Source organism: Lontra canadensis, unplaced genomic scaffold (assembly GCF_010015895.1).
Source record: "Lontra canadensis isolate GAN:19392208 unplaced genomic scaffold, GSC_riverotter_1.0 scaffold30, whole genome shotgun sequence".
In the NCBI taxonomy this organism is placed as follows: domain Eukaryota; kingdom Metazoa; phylum Chordata; class Mammalia; order Carnivora; family Mustelidae; genus Lontra; species Lontra canadensis.
In genome coordinates this window covers 18,346,554-18,359,706 of record NW_022631024.1, presented here as the reverse complement: position 1 = coordinate 18,359,706, position 13,153 = coordinate 18,346,554, and the positions used below count along the sequence as shown (strand labels likewise).

Sequence of the window (13,153 nt, the reverse complement as noted above, 5' to 3'; positions counted from 1 at the left end):
AGAAGAAGGGGCTGACCTATACCACCACAGCCCAAGGTCAAGGATCTCCAACAGTCTCGGGGGAAAAGACATGACGTGGCCACGTGTATTCATCTATTCCAGGACAAGGAACCTGGGAAAGAGTCCCCAAGGGCGGACACCGAACCAAACTCAGGACCTAGACGCCCACCTGGGGAACTTCCAGGCCCCTAAGCCACTGGAAACGCAGAGGGAGAGAGGTGGCCGGAGCCCCAGGCCAGCCAGCTCCCCGGCAGGGGCTCCGAGCAGAGGCTAGACGGGGTCAGCCTGTGTGTTAGCCGAGAACCTGCCGACATGGTCGCCACCAGGAGCTGGCGGGGGCCTCTGTCCCTGCAGTGTCCCTGCTCGGTGGCAGTCCAGAGGACAGGGGCGGCATCTCGAGGCCTGGCAGCTCAGACGTGCAGGGCGCCCGCCTACATGGCGGGCTTGAACGAATTCCCTCGTGGGGTTTCTTGGAAATCAGCGGCTGTAATGTAATCACAGCTGCTGGGGCTCGAACGAGCCCGCCCCGTGGCTCTGTTCGGTTATAACTGTTACGAAAGCGCAGTTAAGAAACAAGGAGGACTAACGGAAACCAGGAATACCGCCGGCTAGCAGAGGGGCGGCCCCACCTTGTGGCCATGGCCTCAGCCGCCACCGCACCACCCCACCCAGACCAGGACACCCACCCCTTCCTAAGGGTCCCCGGTGGGGCCATCTTGACCCTGGAAGCAGCCCCCCGTTCATCCTGCCTGCCTGGCTAGAGGACCTGCCCATGTAACCAGGCAGATCCAGGACGGGGGCAGGGCTGGGCGGGCAGCTGGCAACCACCCCAGCCCCCCTGAAGCAGCACCCTGAGACCCCAAGAAAACCATCAGTGGGGACGGTCATCACCATCCCCTGCTCAGCTCTTTGTCCCTTCCACAAAATGAAGGGAGTATCAGATGCTCTCCAGAGACCCCCAGCCAGCAGCTCTTGGCCAACTCCAAAGTAAAGCCATGACTGTCCAGCCCCTCTGTTGGGAGGGGGGGGGCTCCTAAAACAGCCACAGGTGTCCGAGACAAGGGGAGCATCCAGCAGGGCCATCCCAAGCCTCGGCCTGCAGCCCTAAGCTGGTGGCTGGACCTCTTGGACACCAGGGCTCCTGTCTCCTCCCAATGCCTCACTGGAGACAGCAGCCTGACCCCAGGGGAGGCTGACCCACGTGCACCCCAGCCTGGGGCGCCCTTGCCTATAAAGCCCAGAGCACAGCACCCAGAGTCAGGGAGAGGCACCAGCCTGCCCCGGGCAGCACCTTCCTGAGAACACCATGACCCCTGGGGCCATCAGTGGGAAGACCTGGGCCTCCTGGAGCCCTAGGGACAGGTCCACGGTACACAGTGCCCCTCGGCGGCCAGCGGGCCATGCAGAGCCCCAGCCCCCTGTCCTGTGCCCCCGGCTTAACGCCCCCCATGGGGCTGGCTGGCAGCCCAGCAGTCCTGCTGGCCATCCTCAAGCTCTGGGTGCTGGCTTCCTTCCTTCTTCTCAAAGAGAAACATGTCTTCCAAGAGTAGCTAATTTTATTTTGCTAACTTCACCTTCGTGTATGGCCCCCTTCAGGACTAGGACTTCGTGCTGACCGCCTCAATCCCATCAAATCTTGAGCAGGAGGAATGGCCCTGTCTTCCGGCTACAGGACCTCCTCCTCCGTCTGAGCTGGGCAGACACGACGGTCACCAGACTCGGCGGCCCCACTCCAGAGCAGGACTCCACATGTGCTGGCCCGATCCCAGGCTGGAAACCCTGCGGGCCCTCCTCTGCTCCAGAGATGGAGACCACCCTCCCCAACATCCAGCAGAAAAGAGGCCAGGAGGAAGTTCAGAGGCACAACCAGGGACGGAGGGACATCCCCCTGCTCAGGGGTCAGGGGCCGAATCTGCTGTTCTGAGACGAGGGGCAGGAGAGAGCGAGGTGGTGGGAACAGGGCCTTCGCCCCTGCACTGCCGGCTCACGATGTGATCTTACTGAAGCCACGGTCTCTGCAGACATGGTCAGTCCAGTCAAAAGGAGGTCTCACCGGCTCGAGGGGGTCCTGAAAAGGAGTTGGGGACACACAGAGGAGCGTGGCCAGAGGCAGGATAGAGGGGTGCGGCGTGAGCCCACGGGTGGAGGGCACCCACTGCCCTCCACCCGTGGAAACACACGTAGCAGAGTGTCCCCCAGTGACATGAGGCCTGGGGGACAGTCACGCACCACAGCCTCCCCACCTGAGATGCACTACCGGGAGCCCGCCAGCTACAGCACATTAGCCTCTGACAAAGCCAGGCTGGGAGGCATTCCGTAAAACTGGCCTGGATTCCAGAGCCAAGAAAGAGCACGGAAGGTTCCAGACTGAGGGAGCCTAAGAGACACAGGAAGGCTCAGACACGTCATAGCACACCCACGCTCAGAGCAGCATTCTTCGGTAAGCCCAGATGTGGAAATGAGCCAAGTGTCCATCGACAGAGCAATGGGCAAGCAGACGTAGTCTGTCCACGGCGTGGAACGTGGCTCAGCCCTAGAAGGTGGGAGCCCATGCGGTGCTCCATGAAGGAGGACACGGCGCTCCGTGAGAGCAGCCAGACGCAGAGAGACAAACGCCGCAGGATCGGCCCCCGTGAGCCTCTGGGACCGTGGGACCCACAGACACGGGGAGGGGGCTGCTGTCTCACGGGGACCAGTTTCCTACTTGTCCGAGGACAAGTCCCAGAGGTGGCCGGTGGCCGGTGGCCGGTCACTTGGCACCCCTGAACCACAAAACTTCAAAAACGGTCAAGATAGCAGACGCGATGTTGTGTTTCCCGCAACACAGGGAGAGCGGGAAGAAAAAGACTCAAGAGGCGGAGAGCAGGCGCTGGGGCTGCGGACTGGGGGAGGGGCGGGGGCTGGGAAAGGGGGCCCGTGCGTACCGGGACGCAGTCCAGTCTGGGCAGAGCACCACGGTCTGGGGACGGACGGAGGGGACGGACAGAGGGACGGCACACAACAGTGTGAGTGGCCTGACGCCCCTGGACTGTGCACTTAAAACTGGTTAAAATGACAAAATTTATACAGAAGCAACTAGAATTTTTCTGAATTACAACGTTGAAGGCAGCCCTGGCCTGTGCTTGGACCGCGGGCCCACGGCGCCGCCCCAGCTGCGAGGGGCGACCCGGGCTGGCGCGCTCAGATTCCACCGGGAACTGCGCACACAGCACGCGGTGACCACTCAGGGCAACTTACTCTCAAATCATTCCAGGAGTTGTTTTCCTTTCCATTTTCCTGAGTTACTAAGAATCTGACAAGAGACCGAGAGCAAAACCACTGGGCAGCCCCCCACGACCCGGGGGCCTCACTCTGCAGCCCAGCCTGGCCCAGGTGGGTCTGCGTGGCTTGGAGAGGTGCGGGGAGAGACGGGGACCCTGCTCCTCCACCAAGGAAGGCCCCCAGTCTCGCATCTCATCTCTCCAGAGCCAGCCGCCGGCTTCCTGTAGTCCTGGGCCCAGGAGTTGGGGGGCCCCTCGAGGTCCAGCCTGGTGTGGACCCCAAGGACAGCACCAGCTCTTGCTCCCACACCCCACTGCCCCAGCCCGTTCTGGGGACCCGCCTCCTCTCCTGGATTACCTCCCCCTCACTTCAGGAGCTCATTTTTCTTCTGGGGGGGTGGAGGATGGGCCAGAGGGCCCCAGTGGCCCCAGTCTGTGCTGCATTTGGGAGCCAGCACACAGCCAGGCCCAGCCCTAAGGACTCCTCTGTGACCGACACGCCTTTCCTGGCCCTTCACGTGACAGGGACTGGCCAACTAAACTAGGTTACAACAATTAACACAAATTCTGCCTCCCGTCCCGAAACTTACATAACCAGACACTGTCTCAGGAAACTTCCTCCGCCCACGGCCCCATTTCCTGCCCTCGACCCCGGCTCCAGTCCCGAAAACAAAGGTCCTTCTGGACATCCCAACGATACTGGCCCTTCGGCCCCACCGTCCGCTACTTGTCAGAGCAGTGGCCACTGTGTGTCTGGATGGCCACACCTTCCCAGGCAAGCACAGGGCAGAACCAAACGGCCTATCTCAGCAAGCCCACCCTTGGCCGCCAAGCATGGGAGGATTTCTGTGACCACCTCCCGCCCCATACACACTGGGCTGACGGCATCTCCCAGACTCACGTCCACCCGGGGCCTCAGAGCAGGATGTTACCTGGAGACAGGATCTTTGTGGACGTGATCAGTTAAGGACGGAGACGAGGCTGTCGTGCACTTAGGGCGGGCCCGGCCCCCATGACCGGTGTCCTCATCAGAAGAGGGACATTTGAACACAGACACACAGAGGAAAGACAGCCGTGTGACCGTCGAGGCAGAGACAGCAGGGATGGGGCTACAAGCCAAGGGAGGCCGAGGCCCGCCAGCACCAGCAGGAGCTGGGAGAGGCCAAGATTCTGCCCTGAGCCTCCAGAAGGAACCAGCCGGGCCCACTCGACTTTGGGCTCTGGCCTCCAGAACGGTGGCAAGAACAAACTCATGTTGCTGTAAGCCACCAGGGGTAGGGTCAGCTGTTGCTGGGGCCACACCCACCCTCCCTGCCCGCCTGACTCCCCCCCACACACAAACATCACTCCCCTCCTGGAGCCCACAGGACCCAAGGGAACCCCTCAGAGCAGCAGTCACAAAATGGGGGGGGGGTGAGGGGGAGGATCTCTGCAGGAAAGAGAGAAGCAACTGCCAAGTCAGTGGGGGCAACAGCGGGCCGGGGATGGCCCGGCCCTCCAGTCAGAGCCTCAACTTGCCCCGACCATCACCATCCCGGCAGCCAGAAAGGGGGATGTGCCTCACGTCTGCGTCTCTTCAAAGCCCTTCCCCCATTTTACATGTGGGGAACCTGAGGCCCAGGGAGGCCACCGTGTTTACCTAGGGTCCCACAGCAGCACAGTGAGGAACGGGGTTCAGAAACCCCAAGATGACATGCCCAGACTCTGCAGAAAGCGGCTACTGGTGGGGCATAGCCCGGGTACAGCCCTGGCGGGATCCTGGGTACGGTCCTGGTCCCATCCAGCCCTAGCGGCTTCCAATCCAGTCCTCTTCCTGGCCGTATGACCCCGGGGAGAGCGAGCCTCCCGTCCACACTGTGGGGGGGGGGGGCTGACACACCCCCGGCCAGGTCCCTGCCTTCCTGACCTTGCCCACTTGTGACCATGCTCACAGGAAGCACGGGGAACCTGAGGCTGTGGGGCACCACCAGGCTTCCAGTTCCAGGTGGACATTGTCTGCCCCATGAGGTCAGGGGTGTTTTTCCCCAAACTTGCTCTGTCTGATTTCTTCCAGACACGGGGAGAGGGAACTTGGAAGGAAACTGTGAAGCCGTTAAACTGCGCCCCGCCCCCACCCGGGGGCTGGGCCAGGGTGCTAAGTCGGCCTCAGCACCTGGGGCGGGGTGGGGGGGTGGTGTCTGTGACCTCAGTCCCTCCCTCAGGGAATGACAACTGCTTGGGGCTCGTGAACCCCCAGGTCCAGCTCCTCCCAGACCCGGTCACAGAGAACCACACCACGGGGCTGTCAGCATGGATCCCAGGGACCTCTGGAAAGGGCAGGTCCCAGCACAGAGACTATGAGCGCTCAGCAAACATCACGATGCCCCTTGAAGCCTCTACCAGGTCCGGGCTGCCCCTGCTCCTGGTGTCCCTCAGCGTCCCCCTGGAGGCACTGGCCGGTGCCCCACGCCCATCCCGGGAGCAGGCTTCCCAGAGGAGCCAGCAGGCAATTTGCATAATATTCTTTGCAAGTTAATATCAGCCTCTGATAATGATCTCGGCATAGCGTGGAGCGCTGAGGCGGCTGTTACAACACTAAGTAATCATATTTTAAATTATGTTTCCCTTTATAGAAAGGTGTTGCAAAAACACACAGACATGAAATCTGTCTATAGCAGCCCCACTGCCAACCACCTGACCAGCTTCCCGGTGACGGCTGTGACTGCAGCACTGGGGTCCGGGAAAGCCCGCCCCGCCGGCTGGACCCAGAGGCCACTGGTCACTGGCCACCCCAGACCCTAGCCTCACCCAGGCCGGGGCACCCTGCCCAGCTGTGGCACCGCCCCCGCCCAAGGCGAGTCCGCACAGAGAACTCCGTGGGGGCACCTACCACCCACGTTCACCCACATTCACAGGGATCCCAACTGCCCTGACAGGAGGCCAGAGAGGCTCCCCTTTCCCACAGGCCCGAGCCCCAGCCTCCTGCTGGAGACCCCAGTGCCCAGGAGGCCAGCCTTCCGGGGATGCACAATCCTGAGAAAACCCCAGGCTTTGGTGCCCGCGGCCCTTCCTCATCCCACCAAGTGCCCGGCTGGCGATGCCCCCGTCCCCCCCCGCACCCAGCATCTGGGCTCTGCACCTCTCCCCAGGCAGGTGAGCTTAGCCTTGACTGTTGCACACCCACAACCCAGTAGAAGCTTGTCCAACACCCCGGGGATGCCGTCCTGTCCCAGGGACCCACCCCCCACCGAGTGGATGGTTCGAGGGACCCTGGGACAGCCGCGGGGACGCTGGGGCTGGGGGGACAGGGGTCCCCACCCTGCTCAGAGGGGGAGCCCTCCAGGGGGAGGCTGCGTACTCCCTGCTCCCCCGTCCCTTCACTTAGGAGCCAGAGCCACCACTCAACCTTTATTTTCTTAAAAGCCTTTTTTTCCTTTTTATTAAAAAAAAAAATCCAATTATAGCACAAATCTCTCAGCAGGGGTCAGTGTGGAACAAGCTTAGCTGAAGTTAATGGACATGACAGAGGCAAGATTAATGCCTAAAGGGCTCCAAAAGTTGTATGATGCAGATTTCATTAACATTTTAATTGTAATGTATCTTTTTAATCTTGCCTCTCTAATGGTTTTATACCCAAAAAAAGGGAAGAAAAAACGGCTGACACGACAAAAGTATCGGGATGTTCAATTTCAGAGGCACTCGGCACCGCAATGGAAACTAAATTAAATGAGCAGAACTATGTTAACATTGTGATATTTTAACAGCACAAAAGTCAGGAATGCGGGACTTCTCCCTTCCTGGCACAGGGACAGGGACGGGGCAAAGAAAGGAGACAGCAGGGGCAGAAGCTGGAAGCCAGGCTGGAGAGCCCCAGGAAGGCCTGGAGGCCAGAAACACCCAGGGCAACGTCCTCTTGCTCCCGGGCCACAGGCACAGGGCCACCCCACAGCCCAGGCTCCCATCAGCGTCCAGCCGACCAGGAGGGACACGACATCCACAGCACGCAGCCATCAGAGTGCGCAGGCCTGGTGCTGGGGGTGTGGAGAGCGGTGTCTAGGGGCATCCCCATAACACAAGGGTTTTGTGGGGCCCAAGCTGGGGCATCCCACCCCCAAAACCCACAGGCGAGGAGCCCGGGCAGCTCTCCTGGGTGTGGCAGTCACAGAGTGCTAGCTCCAACTCCCAAAGACAGTTCCTAAAGATGCACCTGGTCCTGACTGTGGAGTGCTTGGGAGATTTTTATTTGCAATCAACAAACACTCACAGAGCACCGCTGCTCTGCACGATGGTGTCACCCCAAATCCACCACCTCTCAGCAACACCCCCCAGCCCACCCCACCCCCAGGCAAGGCCTCCCTCCGGGGGACCTGGGAGTCGGGCAGGGGGCTGGGCCTGGGACACAGCTCAGAGCGGCACTCTGCTCAAACCCAGTGACTATATATGGGCACTTTCAGGCCCCTGCGGTCCCGCCCCCGACCTGCCTGCTTCCCCGGCACACAAGCAGGCGCTGGGCGGGGCCCATCCATGGCCATGTGCCCTCCTGGATGCCAGGGCCCCAGGCCGAGGGGGAGGGGGCAGATTCCTTCAGAGACCCGGGGCCAGCCTCTCCTCCCCCTGGGACAGAGAACAAGGCCTTGGAGGAAAGTATGCCTGCGTCCTCCCCAGAGCCAAGGAGAAGCAGCCTCCCCTTAAAGGGACATGTGCCCCTCCCTGGCTCCAGCCCACTTCCAGGGAGGGGAACCCTGACGACGGGGCCTCCAGGCTGGGCCCGACCTGCAGAGGCGCGAGGCCGGCGCTCACCTTCAGCCGGCAAGCAAACAAGGAACCTACGACTTCACAGAGAAACACACAGGCCAGGGTGGGGCAGAGAGAGGGTGCGCTTAGCATCCAAGGTCACATAGCTCCGGGCGGGATGTGACCTGGGAGAGCCCCTGCCGCTCTGTGTCAGGCCTCACAGCCTCATTGCCTGGATCCAGGGCCAGCCGGCACGCGTGGTAGAGGGCTGGGGAGGGGCCTGGAGAGCCCAGGGTCATGGTCAGACCCCCCTCCATTCCTTCTCCCACTCAGATGTGCTCCCGCTGCCCTTGTCCTCAAGGACACTGCCCCACTCTGAAGACGCTAACCACCATGGCGGCCACCAGCGAGCCTCACTCCGAAGTTCACGTCCCAGACGTCTATGACCACTTCCAGACCCCTCTGTGTCCACCCACAGCCCGCCAGATCCTCATCCAAGGCCCCACTTCCAAAACCTGAACTCGCAAGCACAAAGGCCAGAGGTCACGGCGGAGGAAGCACAGCTCCCGGCAGGCAGCAGCCCCAGGAGACGCGAGGAGGGAGCCCTGGCCAGCAGAAGAGCCGGAGAGCCAGGCCTGGTGAGAGCAAGCGTTCACTAGGAGAAGTCCAGATCGCCAGGACCCCTGCCCTGCCCTGAGGACAGCGGGGCTCGCTGCCCTCCCCGGCCTGCAAGCGTGGTCCCTGGAGCCCAGGTCCCCGGCGGAGGAGCAAGACCTTTCGGGCACACCCGCAGCGGCCCGCAGCCACACAGGCCTCGCCCGCAGGTCCCAGGGTGGGGCCCACACACCCCTGAATTGAGGTGCAGACCCGAACAGACAAGGGGCTGTAGCCCCAAGCTGAGCTGCAGAAGCACCCGAGAGCCCGACTGTTCATCTCGGGGAAGACTGGGGGGCTGGCGGGGAGCAGGCCGGGCAGCCGTGTAGCACGGTGCTGGGAGAGCGGCTCCGGGAGGGCCCAGGACACCTGCAGGCTGGGGCAGGCAAGAGGCCCCACCCAGCCCGCCCTCAACAGCCCCGAGGTACTCCCCAGCCCCAGGCAGACCCCAGCCCCGACCGGACCTCACTAGCTCCCAAAGCGGGGCAGCCGAGAGCTGGCGCCGCTCCCAGCAGCAGCTCAGACCAGCCGCGCCTGCCCCTGCCCTGGGACCCCCCCCACCCCCAGCAGCAGCGCATCACAGAGCCCCTGGAGGACCAGCCTCAGGCAGAAACCAAGTGGCTGACGCTACCCAGAACGGAAAGGCAGCTCGTGGCGTCCCCGGAACCTAGCCTCCGCCACACCTCCCCAGCATGCCCAGCGCTCAGGGGTCAACGTGCCGTGTTCCCGGGTGAAGGGCCGTGACCTGGTGTGGCCTGGGGCAGTGTGGGTCTCTCCCAGGTCTTCCCTCTCCACCCCTACCCCTTCCAACCCCCTTCTCTCCTCCAGAGCCCAACCCCCACCCAAGGTGCCCAGAGAAGGGCAGCGGGGCTCTTGGCACTGACTGTCACTTCAGTCTCCCGAGGACACCACCGGGAGACGAGGCCTCTGTCACTGGCTCTGTTTCACAGGTGCGGAGCCAGCGTGGCACGCAGCAGCCAGGTAGAGGGTCAGGCAGTGGGCGCTGCCTCCCACCTCCTGAAGAGCCACCTCGTGCCTTTGGGCTACGCTTCAACAGACTCTGACCACAGCTGCCCCCAGCCTGGGGGGCCGCTTCCACCCCCTAGAGCCCCCCCACTCCGGGCAACAGAGTGCAGGGAGAGCCCAGGTAGGGGACGCCGAGGTGGAAGGGGCCCGTGCTGCGGGGGGGGGGGGGGAGGCTGTTGCGGACCAGGCAGCTCGGGGCACCCTGGAGTGAGGCCTCGGGACATGGAGACTTCTCCCTTGGATGGCCAGTGCTGGGGCCTGCAACTGGAGGCCTGGGGCTGACCCTCCCCACCCACCCCCTGCTCTGCATTCCAGGAAGCACAGGCCTCAGAGGCAGTGGTGTGGGGTGGAGCCTTGGGAAGGTTCTGGAAAAGGTCAAGGCCACAATTTTCATCTCCTGACCCCGGTGGGTATGAGGCCCACCGTAGCCCAGGACGCAAGGCAGGCAGGTGGGACCCTGAGGCCAAGGTTCACGAGGAACCCTGGCTGCAGATGCCCACCCAGCCTGTGTCGACACCCCGGCCCGTGAGGCACGCGTGCTTGGGATTGAGCTGGAAACCAGGGAAAGAACCCAGAGACAGCCTCGTGCAGCCCGGGGGGTGCCGGAGTGGGGGCGCCTCTGCAGGGCTGCAGGAGGGGGTGGGCAGAGCCGGCTTCTGGTCAGCACCGCCTCTGCCCTGGGTGTGGCTACTGAGCTCAGACCTCTGGGCGAGGTGACAAGTGATACCTGGTGTCGTGTGCTCCTCCCAGCAGGCTCACAGAGAGAGCAGGGGCCCCACACCGAGTGTCTGGTCTCCTCCTCCTGTTTCCTTGGCTCCGGCTCCAACCAAGGTGCCACCCAACAGTGGAATGACCCTACCGAAATGCCAAAGGACCTCCTGGGAGGGACAGGCACCACAGGGGGCCACAGGAGAAGCCACAAGGTGGCTCTTCAGGAGGCGGGAGGCAGCGCCTGCTGCCTGACCCTCTGCCTGGCTGCTGCCTGCCAAGCTGGTTCCTCACCTGTAAAACAGAGCCAGTGACAGAGGCCGTGTCTCCGGCTTCCTCAGGAGACTTAAGCGAGTCAGTGCGGAGAGCCCCTGCTGCCGTCTTCTGGGCACATTGGAGGGGGAGGGGACGGTGCTCAGGGGCTCCAGAGGAGGGGGAGTTGGAGGAAGGGGTAGGGGTGGAGAGAGAAGACCAGGAGGGAGGGTGGGCCCCCGGCCTGTGGGTGCAGGATGCAGGAACGGGGGTGGGGGGGGTGGGCCTGGGTCTCTGCCCCCTCTGCCTGGGGAGGGGCCCAGCTTGCAGACTGCAGAGAACGAGCAGCTTTCCTCCAAGGCCAGCACACTGGGGGCAAGCAGGACCCCGGCCTCCAGGGCCCACTGCCCCCCTCAACTCTCCCTACAGAGAATAGGCTCAGCTAGAACACGCCCACCAGGGGACACACAGCTGAGTGCTCCGGGAGCCCCAAGAATTACCGCTAGAGAGGAGGAGCCCAACTGCCTATGGCCCGCATCATCTCGGAGTTGGAGGCCCGGGAGAGGGAGGCGGAGGAGGGCGGGTGCAGGGCGGAAGGCCTGTAAGGCCAGCCCCAGGACACCTACCACCTGCAAGTCCACAGTTTAATTAAAGGGCGGCAGGAGAGAGTTGGCAATCACCAGCCCCAACACCAAACTTCTGAGAGGCCCCGAAGAGGGTCCGGGAGGTGACCTCTGACCTCATGACACCCCCGAACACACACCCCCCCCAACGCGGCAGTCTTCGAAAGAACCTGGGTCGTCCCCCTGGGTCATGGGCGTGGGCACGGGCAGCGGCCTCAGAGGTCACCTCTGAGGTCCGCGGATAAGGGGCTTGAGCACCAAGACCTCAGCTCCGCAGGGCCAGAGCCGAGGATGACAGGTGCGAGCCCCCTCCCGGGGCAGCCGGCCCCCAGGTTCTCCCCGGGCCGGGGTCCGCACGAGGGAGGGACGGGGGGAGGGGGCAGGGACGCCCAAGCCAGGTCCCCCTCCCACCCCGGGACCGGGAGGGAGAGGCGCCGGCCCGGCGGATGCGCAGCCGGGCGGCCGTTCTCGGACCCTGGCCCCGGGCCTCGGCGCTCGGGAGGGCCGGGCCGGGGCGGCGCACTCGGGCGGGGGCCGGGCGTCCCGAGCGGGGATCCGCGGCCGCCGGCCCGGAGGGGGCCGGGAGGCGCCCGGGGCCCCGCTCGCAGCCCCGCTCGGGGCGGGCGCGGGCGGGTCGGCGCCTCCCCAGGCCTGGCCCCGCCGCCTCCCCGGGCCGGCGGGCGGGCGGGCGCGCGCGCGAACTTGGGCTGCGGGCAGCCGGCGGGCACTGCGGCAGGAGGCGGCCGGGCGCGCCGCGGAGTTTGCGGGAAGTGCGGCGGCGGGGCCCGGCCGGCGGCGCCAAGTTGGGCGTACCTGCGGGCGCCCGGCCCGGTCCGGCCTGCGGCGGCAGGAAGTCTCGTCCCCGCGCTCCGGCTCACATGGACTTTCTCCGGCCTCGCCCAGCACCGGCCGCACCGCGGCGGGCGGGGCGCGGGGAGGCGCCGCGGGCTGTTTAAAGGGACAGCGCGCCGGCCGCGCGCGCGCACTCGCCGCCCCGGGGTGCGCGCCCCGCCGCCAGGTGGGAGCCGCGACGCGCGGGGGGAGGTGCCCGAGGGGGGAGGGGTCGCGGGGCGGCCCGGGGCGAGGGGCGGGGCGGAGGGGGGGTCCTCGGCCCCTCCGCGCCACCCTCCGTCCCCCGCCCCCAGCGTCCCGCCCCGCGCCGGACCCACGCCCTCCCCCACCCCGCCCTCCGACCCCCGCACGGACCCGCGCAGCCGTGGGGGTCCCGGGCCCCGCAGCGCCCCCTCCCCGCGGCGGCCGAGCCTGCACCGAAAGGCCCCCGCGAGGCGGCGCCGGCGGGAGCGCGTGCCAGGACCGCGGGGATGCAGGAGCGCCGCTGGGCGAACCCGACGCCGGGCACCGGGGCTTCCTGCTCGCGCGGGGAACTTGGCGGGGGCTGCTTTCAGGCCTGGCGTGATCCGGGCACACTGGCGACTACTGGGATGCGTTCCCAGCCGTCCGCCCCTCCCTTCCCAGCCCTGCGGCTCCAGGTTTGTCCGAGGTTCGCTCCTATGGACAGAGCTGCGCCTCTGAGTGAAACAGGCCGCACATCGGAATGGACCCACGAACGCCCCCTTCTCAGTCGCCCCCATCCTAATCTGGGGGCTGGGGTCAGGACTGGCCACAGTGGTCCTCCCGGGCCAGAGGCAGCGTGGATCCCTCCCTCCCACAAGGGTCCTGGTGGGAAAAGAGGGAGGTACCAGAACAGTGATCTTGAGCATGGGGTCGGGAGGAGGGGATTAGCGTGGAGAACAAGGTGTCCACTCGCCTTCCCAGAGAATGTTCTAGACCCCTTGGGAGTCAGAGGCTAGGGCTAAAGCCCTGCTAGTTAGCCAAGGTCATTCATAGGACAATGGTCAGAAGCTGGTCCAAGTACTTCTGTCCCCAACCCCAAGCTGGGTCCTTCACCCTGATCAT

At 64.5% G+C, this 13,153-nt stretch overlaps 1 protein-coding gene across 2 annotated transcripts in view; it reads right to left on the bottom strand.

Moving 5' to 3' along the window:
* Positions 1–12,156, bottom strand: part of NACC2 (NACC family member 2) — a 60,334-nt gene extending 48,178 nt beyond the window's left edge. For both annotated transcript variants that reach the window (XM_032866216.1, XM_032866218.1), the window contains exon 1: positions 12,050–12,156. The gene's annotated coding sequence lies outside the window, so the exon portion shown is untranslated. The remainder of the gene's footprint in view (positions 1–12,049) is intronic.
* Between the last annotated feature and the right edge of the window lie 997 nt (positions 12,157–13,153).